Below are 25,579 nucleotides of genomic sequence, written 5' to 3'. Positions count from 1 at the left end.
ATCAAATGCTACGTTTCTGCTACTCATGTCGTAAAATTTCCCTGCGCTTATCTTTTATTATTATCATTTGGGACTTTATCCCTGTTTGAGAGGAAGGCATTCGTATGATATTTGCACCGAATGTTCTACAAACATCATGCTGTAACACAGGGGTCGGGAACCTTTTTGGCTGAGAGAGCCATAAAAAACAAATCTTTTAAAATGTATTTCCGTGAGAGCCATATAATATTTTTTAACACTGAATACAATGAAATGTGTGCATTTTTAAGTAAAACCAACATTTGTACAGTATAATAAGTCTCTTTAGTATGTGGAGTTCACTCTCTACGGTCTCTAGGAGCTGGCCAAGGTCTTGCCCAGAACAGTGCAGGCTTGTATCATCGGCAAAGAGAATACAGTTGAGTTTTTTAAAGATTTTGCAGATATCATTAATAGGTAATACTTTAGTATGGGGAACATATTCTAAGTAACAACGACTTAATTAAGAGTTATTTGGACACTAGGGGAACATATTGTAAGTAACAAAGACTTAATTTAGAGTTATTTGGTTAGGGTTAGGGTTATGGGTTTTATGGGTTATACTTGTATAGCGCTTTTCTACCTTCATGGTACTCAAAGCGCTTTGACAGTATTTCCACATTCACCCATTCACACACACATTCACACACTGATGGCGGGAGCTGCCATGCAAGGCACTTACCACGAGCCATCAGGAGCAAGGGTGAAGTGTCTTGCTCAAGGACACAACGGATATGACGAGGTTGGTAGAAGGTGGGGATTGAACCAGGAACCCTCAGATTGCTGGCACGTCCACTCTCCCAACCGGCGCCACGTCGGGTTAGGGTTAGGGTTAGAGGGTTAGGGTCATGCGGAATAAAGCATTAATAAGTACTTAATAATGACTAAATAAGAGCCAATATGTTACTAATTTGCATGTTAATAAGCAACTAATTAATGGTGAATATGTTCCCCATACCAAAGTGTTACCCATTAATATACAATAAAAACATTTTTGGTCCCAGTACAGAACCTTGGGGTACTCCATGTGTTATAAACTTTTTATCTGAATCTACGTTGTTCCCCACAAGGCCCCCACACCGCACTTTGGACACCCCCGATATATTGTATTGGCTTTGAACGGCCCACACATCCTTTGAATTTTCGGTGAGCGTCCCTCTGTGTAAAAAGTGTGGCCATCCCTCAAGTTGATTTCAAACAGGCTTGACAAAGTTACATAGCACGGTTACTACGATTCAACAGGTCCGAAAAAGAGTAGGGGGAAAAAAAGCCAAAGCTTCTTCAATCCTTCCTGTACTCTCCTTTCTTGTCCTCATGCACAAACACCGCAGGAAACCGCTGACTGACAGATGAGCGAAATGAATTGTGCATCAGAATAGGTGGCTCCGGAGAGAGCAACTGTCAAATTGCACCTTGTTATTGTCTTTTTTGTAGTCGAGCGAGGGGGAAAAAAAGGGATAATTTCATTCAAACTCGACGCGGGGCAATCACAAACAAATACATAGAAGGGGCGATAATGGAAAGTATGTGAATTCATTTTCTGCCTTGTGGCGTTTTTTTTTTTTTTAAACAGCACTGGGGCGTGACGGTACCCAGCTGCTGGTCGGAGACGTCGGTCGCCAGGCCAGTGTGGTGGTGCGCCTCGGATCTGCGGGTCCCCCCGCCGGCCCCCTCGGCCTCGTCGTACTCTGGCAGGAGAGCTAATTAAAACGATGCGAAATTACCAACACATTCTCAAGTGAGCCCATCTTGCTTGTTTGGCTTACTTTCTCCTCTCTCTACCACACACACACACACACACACACACACACACACACACACACACACACACACACACACACACACACACACACACACACACACACACACACACACACACACACACGCACACACTCTGCGGGAACATGTGTTTACCTTAAGGGCTTTTTATGGCAATTACACTCCGGTGCGCTCTCTCGCTTGTTTTTGTCTTCCATTTCTGCGTTGACTTAATTGGCATTTAGTGCAATGTAATTCCATTAGTTGTGGAAAAGGTCAGGGTCATAGGGGGACTGGCTTCTGGCAGAGCAGCATGGCAGAACGTTCCGTGCAAGTCAAAATATCATTAAAAAAAAGGGGCAGCTCAGGAACTTAGATCATGACCTTTAAGATAGACCTTGCACAAAAAAAAGACATCAACCTGTTATGATCTGCTGCCCGGATCATAGTTTGTTTACGTTTTCAAGTCACGTGTGTTTTCATCACCTTGAGTTTTGTTTGTTTCCGTTGCCATGACGGCAGATTACATTCACCTGCCTCTGGTTAGTGCCCGGGCGCTAATCAGAGGGCTATTTAGTCTTTGCCCTGGCCTCACTCGGTCTGGCTTCCTAATTTGCTATTTGCAACAGATGACGACTTTTGTTTCATGCTCAGTACCTGCTAGTTTCCACGCTAGGCTCTTTGACTCGCTAGCTCCCACGCTAGCCCCTTTAGTTTACCTTAAGTGCTATGAGCACGTTTTTCTTTGTTCCCGTCTGATTTATTCCTTTATAAATCATTTCCTACCTGCACGCTGTGTCCGAAGTCCGTTGCATCCTGAGAGACGTAAACGTGGACACCTTCTCGGTGGCTACAAATGTGGCCTTTCCGTGGTCGCCCGCCTCGCCTGCGGCAGCGGCGTTCCGTTCGCCGCCGCCACCTGACTCGTCCCCGATGGATTCGGGGACACTTGGCCTGGCGACCCACCACCAAGTCCTCCCTCTGCCCTCCCTTGACTCTTGAACTCTATCTTAGTTTTTTGGGTTATAGTTTTTCTAGCGACATCTGGAATCTGTCCTTTAAGGGGGGAGGGGGGTACTGTTATGATCCGCTGCCCGGATCATAGTTTGTTTACGTTTTCAAGTCACGTGTGTTTTCAGCACCTTGAGTTTTGTTTGTTTCCAGTGCCATGACGGCAGATTACATTCACCTGCCTCTGGTTGGTGTTCGGGACGCGCACCTGTTGCCCGGGCGCTAATCAGAGGGCTATTTAGTTTTTGCCCTGGCCTCACTCGGTCTGGCTTCCTAATTTGCTATTTGCAACAGATGACGACTTTTGTTTCATGCTCAGTACCTGCTAGTTTCCACGCTAGGCTCTTTGACTTGCTAGCTCCCCGCTAGCCCCTTTAGTTTACCTTAAGTGCTATGAGCACGTTTTTCTTTTTTCCCGTCTGATTTATTCCTTTAATAAATAATTTCCTACCTGCACGCTGTGTCCGAAGTCCGTTGCATCCTGAGAGACGAAAACCCCGCATCACGATGCGACCAGGTCGTCACACAACCAAGGAGTTCTAATCCATTTTTTGGCAAATGTTTTGAAATTGAATATTATGTCAAAGTGTATACACAGCGCTTATGTTCTGATCAGTTTGTGTTTTAATAAATATTAATAAGGCTCTATCAAAGCTGTTTTAGACAGCGTGTCCGAAGGTTAGGATTGGGGTGAAAAAAAACATAACTGCTTATAAAATGTTTTTTTCAATTAAATGTTTTTTTTTTCTTTTGGCGATAAATTAACTGTTAGATTACTGAGAAGGTTCCCCACTAGAAAAACAATGTCCCTTTTATGGTTCACCACCTATCCCCACCCTTTTCCTTGCCTTCCTCCAGCTCATCCGATCACCGGTCAGGACACATTCACTGCCTACGGACTAGGGTTGTACGGTATACCGGTGTTAGTATAGTACCGCGATATTAATGAATCGTATTCGGTACTATACTGCCTCTGAAAAGTACCGGTCCCCCACCCCCCCCACATTCCGGTCGTCGTCACGTTGTGTCATTGCTGGTTTACGAGCAGACGAGCATGTTCGGCAGCGCACAATCACGGAGTACTTACAAGCAGACACAGTGTGTAGACAGAAAAGGGAAGAACGGACACATTTTGGCTTAAAAACTAACGATAAAGGTGAAGTTATAACACTGAAATGCCCTCAGGAAGAGGTGCTTTAAGACATGGCTAGCTTGCTGGCAGCTTAAATCCAGCCCCAGTCGGCAGTGTTTTAGCTACTTCTAAATCACTAATCCTCACCTCCATGGTGACAAATAAAGTAAGTTTCTTACAAGTATCATCCCTGCAGGACGAGGAATAGCTAAACATGCTTCACTACACACCGTAGCTCACCGGCGTCAAAATGTAAACAAACGCCATTGGTGGATCTACACCTAACATCCACTGTAATGATACCAAGTACAGGAGCGTATGTAGTCCATACTACTATGATTACGTCAATAAGTTTTGGCATCAAAACATCTTCTTTTGGTTTTTTAAAATGTATATTATGTTTATAAACTCAGGAAATTCATTCCTGGACACATGAGGACTTTGAATATGACCAATGTATGATCCTGTAAGTACTTGGTATCGGATTGATACCCAAATTTGTGGTAACATCCAAAACTAATGTAAAGCATCCAAACAACAGAAGAATAAATGATTATTACAGTTTAACAGAAGTGTAGATAGAAAAGTGTTAAAAGACAAACTAAAGGAACAAGTAGATTAATAAGACATTTTCTACCACTTGTCCTTAATAATGTTGACAAAATAATAAAATGATAAATGACACAATAAGTTACTGCATATGTGAGCAGCTAAATTAGGAGCCTTCATTTGTTTACTTACTACTAAAAGACAAGTTGTGTTGTATGTTCACTATTGTATTTAAGGACAAACTTGCAATAAGAAACATATTTAATGTATCTTAAGATTTTTTTGTTAAAATAAAGCCATTCATGCAATGTTTTGTGAATCCCTTTATTTAGAAAAGTATCGAAAAGTACCGAAAATGTCGAAATAATTTTGATACTGGTACCGGTACCAAAATATTGGTTTTAGGACAACACCACTACAGACAGTTGGAAATCATAGATTTCCTTTCAAAATGTAAATAAATAAAAAACTAATACAAAGAGAGCAACAACAAGGAGGCTAAAGAACCAGGAGTTGCCAAACCTCTGGGTTAGTGTTTTGCACCGGCGTAAAAGATGAGCCCTCTTTTTCAAGATTTTGTTTGAAAAAAAAAAATTTTAGAAGACAAATCAAAACAAAAAATCCAAATTAATCATCAATGACATAATACTGGTAGATTGTAACGGTGCGGCTTGTTGGTGTAACCCCGGGATGCAGAGAAAGGTGTAGCGAGGTGCTAGCGACATGCAGGTAATGGTCCTTTTATTAGGAACAAAGCAGGCAAAAACAAAGCATGTAGTAGAAATAACACTACCGGCATGTACAAGCTTGTACACATCGGCACCATATGACTCGTGTTCCGAATAACGCCGTTATCATATAATTCCATTATCAACGCTGTTACCTTTACTCGTAACGAGTAATATAATTAGTTACTTTTATTCACTTTACAACACCGTTAACGAGACTTTTGATGTAATGTGGCATGCTGCTTTTGATGTAGTTGTATGTAAACAAGACAGCGTCAGTGTCATGATCTGGCAGCACTACCATCTTCTTTTTGTTGCAGTGCCTGGTTTCTGGGTGTAGCCACCTGCGCGCACACCTGATGCTCATTTCCTCCTGACTACTTAAGCCAGGGGTGTCCAAAGTACGGCTCACAGGCCAAATGCGGCCCACAGACGTCTATAAAAGTTCAAGTAAGCAATATGGCCGCGAGCAGTGTATTCATATCATATACAATTAGCCGACGAGAGTTACTCTAACAACTTGTACGGACACACAGCACAGCATTGTACTTGTATGACCCGATCCAAACAACCTTCCCTAGTAATGGTGCAAAAAAAAACAACCAACACTAAAATTCAACAAACATGGTCAAACATCACACAACCTGCTCCTTGAACTTTGTGGATATTATAAAGAATTTCCAATGCAAAAAAATAAAAAATAAATAAATAAATCAAAGTTACACCCATTTTAAATCCATTACAAGGAATGATGGGAAAAACGCAAAACACCCTCGCCACATTTATTCATGTTTGGTGCATTTTAGCTGCTTGATATATGTGATTGATTTAAAAAAAACCTTAAGAAGGTTGTCACGGAAGTAATAAAGGTACAACTACTCACATACTCTTGATATCCAATTACAATAATTATTGATTATATATGCATTATATATACTGTTTTGGCAAACTCTACACAAGACCAAAGTCTTCACCCAAATAGAAGGGCCTCATGTCCAAATGTGAGTTTGGCTCCCATTTCCCCCCAGAGGACAGAACTGGAATTACAGACAAAATTTCCCAACAGCTGAAGACCATCCCGCAATCAGGAAGGTTCTCACCTGAAGCAATCAAATCCACTCCTTTTAAGTCTGCAGCTCCAGCTCAGACTTCAGGCCAACAAACACTGCTCTAGGAGAATTTGCCAAATGCAGTAGTGACCAACTGTTTCCAGAGACCAGGGTGCCTGACGGTGAGATGACTTATATTATTTTGATGTTTGATTTCATATGTTGAATTTATTTTAATTGCCAAGTGGTTGGTAAGTGTTTAAATGTCAAATCCAAGCTGTTAAGGATCACTATATGTCAGTGACGTGCGGTCACTAGAGGCAGGTGAGGCGGGGCCTCACCTGTCATCATGGAAAGAAAAAAAATGTAAAAAGAAAAAAAAAAAAAATTGTTATATGTATTCAGTGATTATACTATAAAGTTATTTTCCATTTAACTTAACCAGTTTTAGATTATTTTTATTCAAAATCGCTGAATTTTCACATTTTCCGTTCAAATACTGAGAAGAGACGGTGCGGTGATCAGCAGCCAGGATTGCGGACTCGGCTAACTGCTGGCCTGCTGTGCAGTGAGACCGTATTGCTATATGAATTATATTATACATTTCCATAGTTTAGTTAGCTGAGGTATATAATGTACAGTGTATTTTGTCAACAACTGTATGTGTGTAAAGTATTTCTTGTGCTGAGCAATCATAAAACTGCTGCGAAGACGCACTGTGGGAGGCTCGCAGTAACCCCGCCTCCTTGTGCCGGTTAAAGCACTCCCACCGTAGAATGCACCCTTGACGGGAATGCCACACCAAACAAAGCCCACACCCAAACCCTCCACGTGCAAGACAGAATCCACCCAAAAAAAGTCACTTAACAAGAAGCCAAAAAGTGCAAAAACAACAATGCTCGCGCCGGAGGAGCCGTGAACAGGGACACAACATTAGGTACACCTGCAGACTGCAGCACAGATTTCATATTTCATTCATTCACAACTCCTCCAACACGAACACCACTTTTCCCGCACTTATAAGTAAAGGTAAGACCATAATAAAGTTTTTTTTTATTAAATGTGCTTTTTTGTGTGCTACAGTTTGTATGTGTAAAGTTAAAGTTAAGTTAAAGTACCAATGATTGTCACACACACACTAGGTGTGGTGAAATGTGTCTTTTGCATTTGACACATCCCTTGATCACCCCCTGGGAGGTGAGGGGAGCAGTGGGCAGCAGCGGCGCCGCGCCCGGGAATAATTTTTGGTGATTTTACCCCCAATTCCAACCCTTGATGCTGAGTGCCAAGCAGGGAAAAATGCTGGTATGAGCTTTTAAACATAACCCGTTAACTGCTGCCAATCAAATGGTGAATAAGATACTCTTTAGGGTTCATATGTTTGTAAATCTGACTGTGATGAAGTCAGTGCCTCACCAGCCATGAACCTCACCGCACGTCACTGCTATATGTACTTTTGGAAACACTTTTACTTTAAAAAATGGTTTATTGAAATGTAATTTGTTTATATTGGTCTATAATTGCTTTTGTATTTTTCCACCTTCGCTGAAGGTTTTTCACCTTACAACTATTTAATGAAAAAAAGAGACAATCAAGTCCAAAATAAAAGGAGACACAGATATTTGTCTCATCATTGGATTAAAACAAAGAGTGAAGTCCCAGTGTAGCCGCTGGTCAAAAAGTTAAAACCCTTTTCAAGTTAGGGGAGAGCACAAACAAACAAAACATAACTTGACATACACAATGAAATCAAACAAAGTACTAATATAATCATGTTTGAGAATCAATTAAAACTCAGTGTTTACAAAGAACAAGGAAAAAGGATCCTGATAAACATTTTGAAACTAATTGATAATGAGATAATCCCATTCACCTCATTAAGTGAATCATACATTACTTAACGATGTAATTATGAGAACTGTTGCGTTTATTAGTCACTGATTTAAATTGTGTGACAGAGTGAACAGGAAGTGAACAAATGTGTTAGTAATTGCTATGAAGTAGAACAGGGGTACGATTAAATAAGATTCTTCCTACTCCTTTTCATACATGTTTTAAGGGGGGAAAAAAAGAATTATGTGAAATATGTGTATCGCGTTGTAACTGTATGCATGTTCGAAATAAACTGGAATTACAAAAATAGCGGTGATCAATGAAGCCTGGTCATAAAACACATTTTGATCTACGTTTTTTGTTGTTTGCTAGTTTTGTACGAGGAGGTGTCATCTTGTGTTGGAATTACCACGGTGTTAGTTTGGCATAACTATTGCTGGTATTACAGTTCTCAGGTTACAATGTGAGTTAGGTGTGCTACCATCCTGTCTCTACTGTAAGTGTTTATTTGCTGCTCAGTTATATTAATAACATATTCAAGCAGCCTGCATCTCCTTGAGTTGCCATGGTTACGAGGCTTACTGTCGATCGCTAGCAAGGCTGCTATTGCAACGTGTCCGTGCACTGTAAACACATCTGACGAACCAGTTGTGGAGGGGGGCGTGGTCGGCGCGCTTGCTGTAGGAGCGGGGTGTGCCAGGGCCGGCTTTGGAACACAGCTGACAGGTGATTAGGTTGCCCAGCTGGGGCTAGTTGTCTAATCACCTGTTACTTTTATCAGTAGTGGCCGGGAGCAGGAGGACGAGGAGGAGGAGGGCTTGGAGAGACGGAAGCACGCTGAACACGGAGGAGTGGGACTGAAAAGTCGAGTGTCGTGCTAGAACTTTGATGCAAAATAAAACTTTGTTAAACCCGGAACGCCGGTCTCAAACTCACGTGTGTGATCAGCAGAACCCACTGGGAGGCAACCTCCACTCCAGTGTTTTTCAACTCGTGTGCCGTGAGATACAGTCTGGTGTGCCGTGGGAGATTATCTAGTTTCACCTATTTGGGTTAAATATATTTTTTGGAAACCAGTAATTATAGTCTGCAAATTATGTGTTGATGTTGAGCGTCGGTGCTGTCTGGAGCTCGGCAGAGTAACCGTGTAATACTATTCCAAATCAGTAGGTGGCAGCCGGTAGCTAATTGCTTTGTAGATGTCGGCAACAGCGGGAGGCAGGGTGCAGGTAAAAAGGTATCTAATGCTTAAACCAAAAATAAACAAAAAGTGAGTGCCGCTAAAAAAAGGCATTGAAGCTTAGGGAAGGCTATGCAGAACTAAACTAAAACTGAACAGGCTACAAAGTAGACAAAAACAGAATGCTGGACGACAGCAAAGACTTACTGTGGAGAAAAGACGGCATCCACAATGTACATCCGAACATGACATGACAAACAACTGAAATACTCTTGATTGCTAAAACAAAGTAGTTGCGGGGAATATCGCTCAAAGGATGACATAAAACTGCTACAGCAACCTTGTGTGTCAGCATGTCTGTGATTTTCTTTTAATTCTTTTTTTTTTTTTTTTTTTTTAAAGATTTAATTATTTATTTATTCTTATTTTTTAATATATTTTATTATTATTATTATTATTTATTTTATTTATTTATTTTCCCCTACCTCAGGGGGGGGACTCGGCGGGGGCGGTTGCTGGTTGTTCCATCTCCACCGTTGGGGTCCCTGCGGGTGGGGTGGGTGGTTCCCGTGGCCCCGTGCTGGGTGGTCCTGTGGCGGCCGTCTTGGGTGGGGTGGCCGTGGGCTGGCCTCGCCGCGCTCTCCGGGGGTGGGGATGTGCTCGTGGGGGCCCGTTTGCCGGTGGGGCGGGGGCGGTCTTCCCGTCCGGTTGCGGGGGGTCTCCGGGCCCCTCGGGCAGGGCGTCCCACATTTCTGTCTGTGTGGGGGTGTGGTCTCTCGCTGACTTGGGGTCTGGCTGCCCCCTGCTTTTCTCGTGCCTTGTCCTCTGCCGGGTGCGTCTGTCTGCGGCTTGCTGCTGGCCCTTGTGGGCGGCGCGGTGGGCCGGGCTCTGGGGTTCCTGTCACTGTCCGGCTTGGCTGCGTGGGGGCGGTGGCCCCTGGTTCCCTGGGCACCACACCTACTGTTTGTGGGATGGGCTCTCGGTGAGGCTGGGGCCGTACTCTGGCTCCTGCACACACTGGGAGTCAAATGTATTGTACATGCAAATTCACATATACTCACATACATACATACACACATACATAGGTACCTACGCTCCCACATACATATACAAATACAGTACATATTTACACACTCAAAGTTCGTACATCCACATGCACGCTCATTATACAAACATACTGTATACACATACTGTACATATACATTCACTGTAAAAACATACATATACACATACTGTACATATACATTCACTGTACAAACACACACATACATATACTGTACATATACATTCACTGTACAAACACACATACTGTATACACATACTGTACATATACATTCACTGTACAAGCACACATATACACATACTGTACATATACAAGTACATATGCACACATACACTCATGCACATAATCACGTTTCATCAAATATATATTAACGTTGTTGCCCTAGGGTAAACGGGGTATAACACATGGCACACTGACAAAGCTTAACCTATTGTTACTATAACAATCTACAAGGTTAATGTAGGTTGCTTCTCTTTCTTCCCCTCCATTTTTCTGCATTCTTTCGTATCTCAAGTTATCATTACGTATATGTATTGTTGCATTTGAACAATTGTATTGTTGATAATAAAGGAAAAGTAATGGCATTGTTTAATATCAATAGCACTATTTCTATTGGTATTCATATTGCTCCATTTTTAGTGTAATAATGCTCATTGTCATTTCTGTATTATTTTTTATTTTCGCTAACTGCTTATTTGCTGTTACTTTTACCATCATATTTGTACATGTCGTATTTGCTGATGTTGCTCTGTTGTTGTTGTTGTTGTGTTTGCTGTTGTTGTTTTTGTCTCTCTGTCTAATCCCCCTCTTGTCCCCACAATTCCCCCCTCTGTCTTCCTTTTTTTCTCTTTCTATCCCCTCCTGCTCCGGCCCGGCTGCACCAAATGATAATATAAATACATTTAATAAAGTCAAAATACAAGTAAGGCAACAAGAGAAGTATCCTACACTTCTCTTTTGTAAAGTAAATCTGAACAGCCGATATGGGCATCTACATCTGCTATATGATTTGCCTGAGAAGCTGGGCAGGACAAAAAAAGAAAGAAAAAAAAAAAAAAAGAAAAAAAAAAAAAACTGCTACAGTAAAATAACCAAAAAAGAGAAAAAGACACTAACATAGGAGCGCAAGACAAGAACTAAAACACTACACATGGGAAAACAGCAAAACACTCAAAATAAGTCAGGGCGTGATGTGACAGGCGGTGACAGTACACCTACTTTGAGACAAGAGTTATAGTGATGCATGGTTGGTTATGGTTTGAAGTCATATCCAAAAATTGCGACAACGACTTTTTTACTGTCTACTGAGTTTCGTTTTTTAATTTCTGCTGGTGGTGTGCCTGCGGATTTTTTCAACGCAAAAAATGTGCCTTGGCTCAAAAACGGTTGAACAACACTGCGACAAACTGTATAAACTACCCAACGGGTATCAGTCATTCGACCTATTTCACACCCTCATGCCGTGATTTGAAATCCGCAGCGAGGCACCTTTTTTTCCCCCCCCCAGCTGTCAGTTCACCTTTCAAATTACCTTTGGAATTTCCAAGTGTTGTAGTGAGTAAATGTTTAAAGTGCAGTAAAGTGGCCGACATGGCCCTTGCTGCATTCCTGCACTTAATAATGGATGAAGGCGGGCGGGTTGGATAAGGTGTAATAGGAACCTGGCTGGAGACGTTTAGTTGATGTTTTTTTTTGTTTTTTTTTTTGACAAAAATAGATTTGGGCTTTATTCTTCAAAGTGTAAACAAACCTCACCCGGTTGGGAGAAGTAACCGCATTTGTCTGCAGCGCGTACGACTTTCCGCAGCCCTCGCCCGCCTCTCTGCGCTGATAATGTTTAATTATGTTGATGAATGGCCGTGCTGAGGGTACTCCATCAGCATTTCATAATGGCTCCTTTCTCACCGCTCAAACTTAACCAAGATGGCCTCTAATGTGTCGTGCAAAGTGCATTGGACAAGCACATTTAATTGTCTAAATTAACTTGTGTTTTTTTTTTTTTTTAGCGACAGGACAGTACTAGGATAGAGGGAGTGTATCGTATTGCAATGGCTAAATGCAAAACTAAAGAGTTAATAATAATAAAATTAACAAGTCAACTCATGTGATTAATCACAAAAAAATGTTGCGTTAATCATGTACACACTTAGATTATAATGCAATTTATTTTGCCCACAAAAAGTGTTAGCGTTAGAGTTAGTGCTGCAAGGGGTTCTGGGTATTTGTTCTGTTGTGTTTATGTTGTGTTACGGTGCGGATGTTCTCCCGAAATGTTTGTCATTCTTGTTTGGTGTGGGTTCACAGTGTGGCGCATATTTGTAACAGTGTTAAAGTTGTTTATACGGCTACCCTCAGTGTGACCTGTATGGCTGTTGACCAAGTATACGTTGCATTCACTTGTGTGTGTGCAAAGCCGTAGATATTAAGTTATTGGGCCGGCACGCAAAGGCAGTGCCTTTAAGGTTTATTGGCGCTCTGTACTTCTCTCTACGTCCGTGTACACAGCGGCATAAATTGTAGTGTTTGAAACCGATAATTTTGAAACCGATACCGATAATTTCCGATATTACATTTTAAAGCATTTATCGGCCGATAGTATCGGCAGTCCGATATTATCCGACATCTCTAGACAAAACAGTTACAGAGTTTTATGCAAATTAGGGTTGTACGGTATACCGGTATTAGTATAGTACCGCGATACTAATGAATTTGGTACTATACCACCTCTGAAAAGTACCGGTCCGCCCCCCCCCCCCTTTGAAATAAGAAATTAGCGATCAAAACCTATAATTAGCTGTACTTACTAGTATTGTAAAGTTGTGTGTCTTATAACAAACTTGTGATGCTCAAAAGTAGTTTTTTTTCCCCCCTCAGAAGATCTATTGCCTAAAAACAAGTTTTTATGTCTTACTGAAAAATGACTATTCAGGGGAATTTGACTTGTATTAGCTTTGTTTGGACTTAGACTTCCTGTTATTGTCATTCAAATTTGAACTTCACAGAACAGATAAGAACGTTGCATTAGCTCGTTGTAGTGCAGGATAAAAGAGCAATAAGGTGCAGATATAAATAAATAGATTACTGTACAGATAAATATATTGCACTTTTGCATATGCATCCACGTTTATGGATGTTTAGATAATTTGACTAGAAATGAGAAATATTAAAGTTAAAGTACCAATGATTGTCACACACACACTAGGTGTGGTGAAATTATTCTCTGCATTTGACCCATCACCCTTGATCACCCCCTGGGAGGTGAGGGGAGCAGTGAGCAGCAGCGGTGGCCACGCCCGGGAATCATTTTTGGTGATTCAACCCCCAATTGCAACTCTTGATGCCGAGTGCCAAGCAGGGAGGTAACAGGTCCCATTTTTATAGTTTTTGGTATGGATTTAAACAAATAGGTCATGATTAGTCACGGTAATGGATTGCTTGATAAAGAGGCAATAATTAAAAATAAGTAATACAATATTATTAATAAACCAAAATAATAATGATGCTAATGCAAATTATGAATTTAAAAAATAATTAAAACAATCCAGTATGTAAAAAAACAAAAAAACAGAAACCTTATATTTTTCCTCTGCAATACGCCTTGGGAGTAATGGGGATAAGGCGAGCAGTGACCACAAAAGCAAGGAGGATACATGGCGGCCTTTGAATGAATTATGGTTGGTATTATTTCTCGCTGCTTTCCCAGACAGGGCCGTCTGTCATGGCCAGGGAGGGGCCACAGAAAGTGGGCTAAGTGGTCATGGCCGTTTCTTTCGCCTTTCTAAGCGGCTGAATGGATATTAGGATTTTACAGGCTATTACACATGGTAATTGCAAAAGCATATAGAATATTGGGCCGTTTTCTCGTCCATTTTGTTCCTTCTCTATAAACATACATTTACAGCAGGGGTCACCAACGCGGTGCCCGCGGGCACCAGGTAGCCCGTAAGGACCAGATGAGTAGCCCGCCGGCCTGTTCTAAAAATAGCTCAAATAGCAGCACTTACCAGTGAGCTGCCTCTATTTTTTAAATTGTATTTATTTACTAGCAAGCTGGTCTCGCTTTGCCCGACATTTTTAATTCTAAGAGAGAAAAAACTCAAATAGAATTTGAAAATCCAAGACAATATTTTAAAGACTTGGTCTTCACTTGTTTAAATAAATTCATTATTTTTTTTACTTTGCTTCTTATAACTTTAAGAAAGACAATTTTAGAGGAAAAAATACAACCTTACAAATTATTTTAGGATTTTTAAACACATATACCTTTTTACCTTTTGAATTCCTTCCTCCTCTTTCCTGACAATTTAAATGAATGTTCGAGTAAATTTGTTTTTTTTTATTGTAAAGAATAATACATACATTTTAATTTAATTCTTCATTTTAGCTTCTGTTTTTTCGACGAAGAATATTTGTGAAATATTTCTTCAAACTTATTATGATTAAAATTCAAAAAAATTATTCTGGCAAATCTAGAAAATCTGTAGAATCAAATTTTAATCTTATTTCAAGGTCTTTTGAATTTCTTTTAAAATGTTTGTTCTGGAAAATCTAGAAGAAATAATGATTTGTCTTTGTTAGAAATATAGCTTGGTCCAATTTGTTATATACTCTAACAAAGCGTAGATTGGATTTTAACCTATTTAAAACATGTCATCAAAATTCTAAAATTAATCTTAATCAGGAAAAATTACTAATGATGTTCCATAAATTCTTTTTTTAAGTTTTTCTCTTCTTTTTTTCGGTTGAATTTTGAATTTTAAAGAGTCGAAATTGAAGATAAACTATGTTTCAAAATTTAATTGTCATTTTTTTCGTGTTTTCTTCTCTTTTAAACCGTTCAATTAAGTGTAAATATCATTAATTATTAATAATAACATAGAGTTAAAGGTAAATTGAGCAAATTGGCTATTTCTGGCAATTTATTTAAGTGTGTATCAAACTGGTAGCCCTTCGCATTAATCAGTACCCAAGAAGTAACTCTTGGTTTCAAAAAGGTTGGTGACCCCTGATTTACAGTATGTCAGCGTCATGCGTGGGCCATTCTTTAAAAAAGTTGTTCATTTTGGCCACTCATGTAAATTCAATAAGAGCACACTCTCATCTAATTGTGTGTCTTAAACCCTGCTTTAGCCCTTTAGATATTCATCTAAGCCAATTAAGCAGGGAGGCGGGTTGCGGATAGGGCATCATCCTTGCTCGAATGTTAAAAGGGCACACAGGAAGAGGAGGGACCTAATGAAATCCTTGCTATGCTACAGAATCTAGAAACCCCAAAACCAGTCAAGTTGGCACGTTGTGTAAATCCTAAATAAAAACAGAATACAATGATTTGCAAATCCTTTTGAACCTATATTCAATTGAATAGACTGCAAAGACAAGATACTTAACGTTCCAACTGGAAAGTGTTATTTTTTTGCAAGTATCAGCTCATTTGGAATTTGATGCCTGCAACATGTTTCAAAAAAGCTGACACAAGTGGCAAAAAGGACTGAGAAAGTTGAGGAATGCTCATCAAAAACTTATTTGGAACATGTTATGTAGACCAGTGGTCCCCAACCACTGATCCCGATTGGTACCGGGCCGCACAAGAAATAAAAAAAATTAAAATAAAAAAAAAAGTTTTTTATTTTTTAATTTTTTTATTAAAACATAAAAAAACACAATATATACATTATATATCAATATAGATCAATGCAGTCTGCAGGGATACAGTCCGTAAGCACACATGATTGTATTTATTTATGAAAAAAAAAAAAAAAAAATTCCCCCCCCCCCCGGTCCATGGGACAAAAAGGTTGGGGACCACTGATGTAGACCACAAGTAAGTGTTTTCCATTTAGAAAAAAAATATGATTATATGACTCCTTTAATGCGCTGTAAAAGTCTCTGTGTGTGGGTTCTCCTTGGACTGACAGAATCTGCGGGACCCGAAGTCCAGGTTCAAACAAGTCTTTTATTTTTAGGTTTATATTGGGCAATGTCGCCAGCCAGCGCCTCCTCGCTCGTGTGGGTTTTCTTCCTTCTCTCCTCAGCGCCCCCCTAATGGCCTCGGACGCTGCTGATAAAGGAGACAGGTGATTAGATAACCAGCCCCAGCTGGGCAATCTACTCACCTGTCAGCTGGGCTTCGAAGCCGGGCCATACACACTCCTTTCCCGCAGGAGGCGCGCCGACCACGCCCCCCTCCACGTGCCCCTTTCGGGTCCGCCTTATATATGAAAAAAGATCAAAGATAGACCATTCATCGGCAATGCACATTATAATCCGGTGCGCCCTATGGTCCGGAACATACGGTAACCTCCGTACTTGGTTTTAAGTTGTAGTTTGGGCACTGTTTAGGATAAAAACTAAACCAAAACCCAATCCTATGAACAATTATTTTGTGTGAGGTGAAATAAACCGTGGGAATTGACAAAGTTAGCAATAGTGAAAACTAGGGATGTCTGATAATATCGGACTGCCGATATTATCGGCCGATAATTACTTTAAAATGTAATATCGGAAATTATCGGTTTCCAAATTATCGGTATCTGTTTCAAAAAGTAAAATTTATGACTTTTTAAAACGCTGCTCGGTACACGGACGTAGGGCGAAGTACAGAGCATCAATAAACCTTAAAGGCACTGCCTTTGCGTGCCGGCCCAGTACGGCTTTTCACACACACAAGTGAATGCAAGCATACTTGGTCAACAGCCATACAGGTCACACTGAGGGCGAAAGTATAAACAACTTTAACACTGTTACAAATATGCGCCACACTGTGAACACACACCAAACAAGAATGACAAACACATTTCGGGAGAACATCCGCACCGTAACACAAAGTAAACACAACAGAACAAATACCCAGAACCCCTTGCAGCACTAACTCTTCCTGGACACTACAATATACACCCCCCGTTACCCCCTACTCCCCCCCCCCCCCCCACCTCAACCCCGCCCACCTCAACCTCCTCATGCTCTCTCAGGGAGATCATGTGCCAAATTCCAAGCTGCTGTTTTGAGGCATGTTAAAAAAAATCATGCACTTTGTGACTTCAATAATAAATATGGCAGTGCCATGTTGGCATTTTTTTCCCTGACTTGAGTTGATTTATTTTGGAAAACCTTGTTACATTGTTTAATGCATCCAGCGGGGCATCACAACACAATTAGGCATAATAATGTGTTAATTCCACGACTGTATATATCGGTATCGGTTGATATCGCTATCGGTAATTAAGAGTTGGACAATATCGGAATATCGGATATCGGCAAAAAAGCCATTATCGGACCAACACACACTAAGTGAAGTGTGTTTACACACTTCTGCATGCAAATGTAACTTTGTGCTCTCAGTGTAAGAACACAACCAAACTTACTGCATGTTTTACATTTATCTCAAATCTACCAAAGTGACTATTTCTACATTTGCTACTCTTCACCCCCCCCCCCAACTCCACTTGGAGCCTAACCAGCGAGCGACCAGGCAATCATCCCTCCCAGTGTCGCGTCTGAAAAGAGCGCTCGGGCCCATCCTGCGGTGGCGTGATAAGCTCTGACTTTTTCCCTACATGTGGGTCAGAGAGACTTGGGGGAGACACACAGCTTGCATTGCCTTTTGTAATTACATCTGTTTGGTGCTTTCTTCCTTGGCTCACTCACTCTTCCATACAAGAAGTAGATATGTGTAAAACTAGCACATATCCAAATACAAACCTAAACCATGTCCAACATCATGCTTTAGTCCTGTTTAGTACACATTTTAAAATGATGCTGCTCTTTATATACCAGAGGTGCGCAGTATAGACGATATACGATATGAACAATATGAATGTGTCTGTCGATAGTTTTTATCCTCATATCTTTACAATGTATGTTACTGACACCTTCTAGATGTGTCCCGCAATTTTGACGACGACAGTGTTACGTACGACGGGGGAAGGAGACGACACAACGGCGGGGATCGGTTCAACAGATTTATTGAACCTGATGATGATGTGTTGGGGTGTGTATGCTACTCCAAGTAAATGGTGCAAGACGATGTGTAGAAGGGAAGGCACAGAGAGAGAGCAAGTACGCGGGAGGGAAGCCAGAGACGGGATGCTTACTACGGGGAGTGAACTACGTTACGTCACTGGATCTTCGGGTTTTTATGCTGTCTGTCTTCATTAGTCCCAGGTGCGCTGATTGTAGATTGCCTGCAGCCTTGAAAGCGCGTGGCTGCGATGCGGGCAGAGCGAGCAGGGGCGTGTCCGGCGGAGACTGGCTGTTAAATGTGTCCAAAACACAAGGTAGCCACCTCACGAGCCAGCTAGCAGCTGATATCCCTCCACAATGCAACTGCTGAATCACCAATTCTTACCCAATGGCGGCAAATAAACTGCCTTTCTTACAAACAACATTATCACTGGAGGACTAGAAGACAAGGAACATGCTAAACATGCTACAATACACAGCTACGGAGGATACAAAAAAGCAAGCTAACTGCTAAACTCAAGCCCTTGAATGTAGTAAACGGGTGGGTGGATCGAACCAAATATTGACAGTATCGATACCAACTCCTGTATAGCATCACAAAACGGTCGACGCTACATTGACGAGATCCATATTGTTTATTATCACAAATTAGTTTTTTCTCGTTTCTTATTGTTTAAAAACTCAGGGAAAAGAGGCAGGACTAGTTTTTCCTTAGTTACTTTGCACTACTATGTATATGTAACAAAATTGAATAAGGAAAAATATAAATATAAATTGATATTGTGGGATTACTGCATGATACTGTATGACCAATGCTACATCTTTAGCTACTTGGTATTCAATCAATATCCTTTATTTAACCAGGTAAGATTCATTGAGACTAAAATCTGTGACTTGGCCAAGAGGGCAGCAGAACAAAGTTACACAAATACATATGATAAAAATCTAAAACAGCAGCAATATACTTGAAAATACAAATTACTTACAATTTTAACGTAAAAAAACACACGATAGGTTAAAAAAATATATAGTGAAGTGAATTATATTTTCATAGTGCTATTTTCTAGAGACTCAAAGCGCATTACTTAGTGGAACCCATTATCTACACCAGGGGTCCCCAAACTTTTTGACCGGGGTCCGGGCTGTGTGTGTATACAGTTTATATATATATATATATATATATATATATATATATATATATATATATATATATATATATATATATATATATATATATATATATATATATATATATATATATATATATAATCCTCCTTTTTTATTGTCCCATTTAAAGCACCAGTTCCATTGGCAGCAAAACAGGCCCAGAGCATAATACTACCACCACCGTGCTTGACGGTAGGACTGGTGTTCCTGGGATTAAAGGCCTCACCTTTTCTCTTCCAAACATATTGCTAAGTATTGTGGCCAAACAGTTCAATTTTTGTTTCATCTGACCACAGAACTTTCCTCCAGAAGGTCTTATCTTTGTCCATGTGATGTCAGATGAAACAAAAATGTATTTTGTATGCAGTTTTTTACTAAAATAAGGACTTTTGTTGAGGTTAGAACCAATTACTGGGGAACTCTGTTTTACTATACAAACTTTTCAGTCTGTGAACCATGATCAAGAACCAATTAAGTTTGTAAATCGAGCCTCCACTGTAGTCCAAATTGAATCTGTTAGTAGACTCGCTATGGAAACACTAAAAACTACACCAGACATACATACACACATACATAGGTACCTACGCTCCCACATACATATACAAATAAATACAGTACATATTTACACACTCAAAGTTCGCACATCCACACGCACATTCATTATACAAACATACACATACACATACTGTACATATACACATACTGTACATATACACTCACTGTACAAACACATACTGTATACACATACTGTACATATACATTCACTGTACAAACATACATATACACATACTGTACATATACACTCACTGTACAAACACACATACCGTATACACATACTGTACAAATACATTCACTGTACAAACACAAACATACACATACTACACATATACATTCATGGTACAAACACACATATACACATACTGTACATATACATTCACTGTACAAACACACGCATACACATACTATACATATACATTCACGGTACAAACACACATATACACATACTGTACATATACATTCACTGTACAAGCACACATATACACATACTGTAATTTATCATTACATATACAAGTACATATGCACACATACACTCATGCACATAATCACGTTTCATCAAACATATATTAATGTTGTTGCCCTAGGGTAAACTGGGTATAACACATGGCACTCTGACAAAGCTTAACCTATTGTTACTATAACAATCTACAAGGTTAATGTAGGTTGCTTCTCTTCTCCCCCCCCCCCCCCCCCATTTTTCTGCATTCTTTCGTATCTCAAGTTATCATTATGTATATGTATTGTTGCATTTGAACAACTGTATTGATAATAAAGGTAAAGTATTGGTATTGTTCATTATCAATAGCGCTATTTCTATTAGTATTCGTATTGCTCCATTTTTAGTGTAATAATGCTCATTGTCATTTCTGTAATTTTTTTTATTTTCGCTAACTGCTTATTTGCCATTACTTTTCCATCATATTTGTACATGTCGTATTTGCTGATGTTGCTCTATTGTTGTTGTTGTTGTGTTTGCTGTTGTTGTTTTTGTCTCTCTGTCTAATCCCCCTCTTGTCCCCACAATTCCCCCCTCTGTCTTCCTTTTTTTTCTCTTTCTATCCCCTCCTGCTCCGGCCCGGCTGCACCAAATGATAATATAAATACATTTAATAAAGTCAAATACAAATAAGGCAACAAGAGAAGTATCCTACACTTCTCTTTTGTAAAGTAAATCTGAACAGCCGATATGGGCATCTACATCTGCTATATGATTTGCCTGAGAAGCTGGACAGGACAAAAAAAAAAAACTACACCAGAGTTCATAGGGGGAAAACACTCTCGAAGTGGAGGCACTCCCAAAAAAAGTCAAATCCTGAAGAAACGGTCAGAAAGCAGCTTGAAGATGATCTGTAAAACATAATCTATGCAACATTTTGACCAAATAACCACATTTACATGTTATGTAGATCACAAGGAAGTGTTCTAAATGTAGACAAAATAATCATAATATGACCTTTTAAATCAGCCTTTGCAACTAAAAGTTTAGTCATATTTGTTGTGTATAAAGTCCATAATTAATATCATGAACATAAACTGTTTTTAATTAAGATTTTTGCTTGCAGGAATTTTCATTCAAACATGTTTTCAAAAGAGCAAATGTTCCGCACTCATGACATTGTTGAGAATTACAATTTTGATCCCCTGAAAGGAACCTTTGAGAAACTCTGACCTTGTGAGTCTGCACTTGGTTTTGCTTTGTTTTCAAAACAAAATGAATGACATAGAGTGGATATACTTGTTTATAAAACATTTTAAAAAACCTGGCAGCCGGTGCACAGACATAAAACATGTCTTCGTGGGCTTAGCTCCACACTTGTAACAATACATGCGGGAGACTACACAACGTGACACACTGTCGATAAATGTGCTTGTTTGTTTATTACGGCCGAGATACTGTGACTCATTCCTTTTTGTTGGCAAAATTTGACAGGGAAAGCTAAATGAACGGAGCACCCGCATCACCATATAATCGTGTGATCCCGTGTCAGAACCTAGCTCCGACATCTCCGTACGACGTGACGTGTTGCTGACATGGTGCGTTTTGTCCAAATGCAGTTGAGTTTCATCAAATTATACACCAAGCTGGAAAACAGGGAACTTGGGCCAGGTAGTGGAATGAGGCAAGTAAAGCCCTTTACAGTCACTGGGACAGGAGGCAGGTAGCCAAACACGTTTTTTTCCGCAGTTGGCGGCCAAAAGACGCAGCTGCAGCATACATGACAGCAAAAAGGACAAATGCAGATTTGGCCTCCGAGGGAAGTGAAAGGTTTGCGGATGTAAATCTGAAGATAGTGTACAGATTTGACATCATTATAAACTGTTGTGTGTTTGAATAGTATAATATTATTGCAGAAGACAAATAGCGGCACAACATAAAACAGTGGAATTGCAAGAAATAAAATGTGAAGTAAAACGATTAGAGATGGGATTTATGGCTCTTTGAAGGGAGCCAGATCTTGAGGAGCTGTTACTTTAAAAAAAAAGAAAAGAAAAAAAAAAAGACTGGCTCGTTGTTATAGTTAGTTTTTTTAACAGTTTTTATTTTATTTTTTATTACCATGAAAATAATCACTTGTAACAGCTGTACAATAAGATGTAGGTCAGAATAATCTAATTTACACAAATATTACTCTGGGGAATTGTGCTGAAATATTGGCTCTAATTATATATTTTTGTGTTGTGTTCCATAAGGCAGTGCCATATTTCCATGCTTTAGCAGTGACATCACCAGTTGGAAATGTTTCCTCTCCTAAAAAAATGTGTAACGTTTTAAAGTAAAGGAAAAAAAATAAGTTAGAGCAAAATGCATTAATGGATATAAATAGTACAAGTAAAGATACAATACAAATTAAGATATACGTAAGAATTTCAGTTCCAAAATCATACAACTATAACTGATGTAAGTACACTCAAACCACTACCCTTAATTAAAAATAAATAAAATAAAATATTATATATGCATTAAGTTTGTATGGTGTATCGGTATTAGTATAGTACCGCAATACTAATGAATCATATTCGGTACTGTACCGCCTCTAAAAAGTACTGGTCCACAGCACGCCCGTCGTCGTCACCTCGTGTCATTGCTGGTTTACGAGCAGACGGGCATGTTCGGCAGCGCACACTCACGGAGTACTTACAAGCAGACACAGTGTGTAGACAGAAAAGGGAGACCGGACGCATTTTGGCTTAAAAACAAACGATAAAGGTGAAGTTATAACACTGAAACGCCCTCAGGAAGAGGTGCTTTAAGACATGGCTAAAGTCCATCCGCAGTCTGCAGTGTTTTAGCTACTTCTAAATCACTAATCCTCGCCTCCATGGTGACAAATAAAGTAAGTTTCTTACAAGTATCATCCCTGCAGGACGAGGAATAGCTAAACATGCTTCCCTACACACCGTAGCTCACCGGCGTCTCAATGAAACAAACGTCATTGGTGGATCTACACCTAACATCCACTGTAATGATACCGAATACAGGAGCGTATCTAGTCGATACTACTATGATTACATCGATATTTTTTTTATCATCACATAATCTTCTTTTGTTTTTTAAAATTCATCTTATGTTTATAAACTCAGGAAATATGCCCCTGGACACATGAGGACTTTGAATATGACCAATGTATGATCCTGTAACTACTTGGTATCGGATTGATACCCACATTTGTGGTATCATCCAAAACTAATGTACATTTTATTTAAGGACAAACTTGCAATAAGAAACATATGTTTAATGTACCCTAAGATTTTTTTTGTTAAAATAAAGCACATAATGCAAATGTTTGTGGTCCTTTTTATTTAGAAAACTATCAAAACGTACCAAAAAGTATCGAACTACATTTTGGTACCAGTACCAAAATATTTGTATCGGGACAACACTAGTATGCATTTACAGGTTTCAGTACATATTTAACACCAAAATGTCATATTCACAATGAAATAAAAATGTTCAGCCTGGATTTGAACATTGCCAACATTGAGGCCTGTCTCGCATCTTCAGGAAGACTTATCCAGATTTTAGGAGCATACAACTAAAAACCAGCCTCACCATGTTTTCAGTGGCCTAGTGGTTAGAGTGTATGCCCTGAGATCGGTAGGTCGTGAGTTCAAACCCCGGCCGAGTCATACCGAAGACTATAGAAATGGGACCAATCACCTCCCTGTTCGGCAGTCAGCATCAAGGGTTGGGATTGGGGGTGGAATCACCAAAAATGATTTCCGGGTGCGGCCACCGCTGCTGCTCACTGCTCTCCTCACCTCCCAGGAGATGATCAAGGGTGATGGGTCAAATGCAGAGTGTAACTTCACCACACCTAGTGTGGGTGTGACAATCATTGGTACTTTTTTTTTTTTTTGTCCTGACTCAAGGCACCAGCAGGAGACCCATCCCTGAAGTTGTCAGAGGCCGAGATGGTTCATTTGGTTCCAACATGCCAGCGATGCACTTTGGGCAAAAGACCACGAAAAGACTTGTACACAAACCCTTGTGTACAAGTTTTAAAGTCTATTCGCTGAGCAACCGGAAGCCAGTGCAGTGACCTAAGCATTGGACTAATATGGTCGTATTTCCTCGTTCTAGTCAGCACTCGAGCAGCAGCATGGACCTCTCTAGTCAAATCAACGTGCACAAAATGGGACGGACAAAGCGAGAGGAGTGTAATTTGCCATTTTAATGATTCTGACTTCAAAGAAGAAGGGTTTTGGTCGGAGTTTGGATGGAAAAAATTTGTAGCCAAATAAGATTCAGAAAATCAGTAGCACCCTTAAAAGGGACACACGCTGAGTCAGAACCTGTGGATAAGAAAACGGAGAAAGAAGAGCAGGCACTTAAAAATGAGAGAAAAATAAGGTTAACTGTGAGTATTCTATTTTGCATCGTCTTCTACTGATTTTTTCTGCTGAAAGAGAAATGATCATTCTTTTAGATGTATTTTTGATCATAATGTTAAAGATGTCAGTTTGAAGTAATCATGAACCTGTCATGTTCTGTGGTCATGTTTTGTTTGATTTTGTTCTGTTGGTTTTTGGACTCTTAGTTCCTGTTTACCAGGGCTGCGAATCTTTGGGTGTCCCACAGTTCGATTCAATATCGATTCTTGGGGTCACGATTTGATTATAAATCGATTTTTCCGATTCAACGCGATTCTCGATTCAAAAATGATATTTTTCCGATTCAAAACGATTCTCTATTCATTCAATAAATAGGATTTCAGCAGGATCTACCCCAGTCTGCTGACATGCAAGCAGAGTAGTCGATTTATGTAAAAAGCTTTTATAATTGTAAAGGACAATGTTTTATCAACTGATTGCAATAATGTAAATTTGTTTTAACTATTAAATGAACCAAAAATATGATTTATTTTATCTTTGTGAAAATATTGGACACAGTGTGTTGTCAAGCTTATGAGATGCGATGCAAGTGTAAGCCACTGTGACACTATTGTTCATTTTTTTATTTTTTTTTATTTTAATTTTTTATAATTGTCTAATGATAATGTCAACGAGAGATTTTTAATCACTGCTATGTTGAAATTGTAACTAATATTGATACTGTTGCTGACAATATTCATT

General features: G+C 39.8%; 1 protein-coding gene across 1 annotated transcript in view; it reads left to right on the top strand.

The window, feature by feature from the left end:
• The window catches only part of pacrg (PARK2 co-regulated), a 506,322-nt gene that overhangs the window by 210,358 nt on the left and 270,385 nt on the right, over window positions 1-25,579 (top strand). The gene's annotated exons all lie outside the window — the stretch shown is intronic.

Source organism: Entelurus aequoreus, linkage group LG03 (assembly GCF_033978785.1).
Source record: "Entelurus aequoreus isolate RoL-2023_Sb linkage group LG03, RoL_Eaeq_v1.1, whole genome shotgun sequence".
In the NCBI taxonomy this organism is placed as follows: domain Eukaryota; kingdom Metazoa; phylum Chordata; class Actinopteri; order Syngnathiformes; family Syngnathidae; genus Entelurus; species Entelurus aequoreus.
Note: the sequence above shows the minus strand (reverse complement) of the source record. Positions and strands in the feature narration are given on the sequence as shown.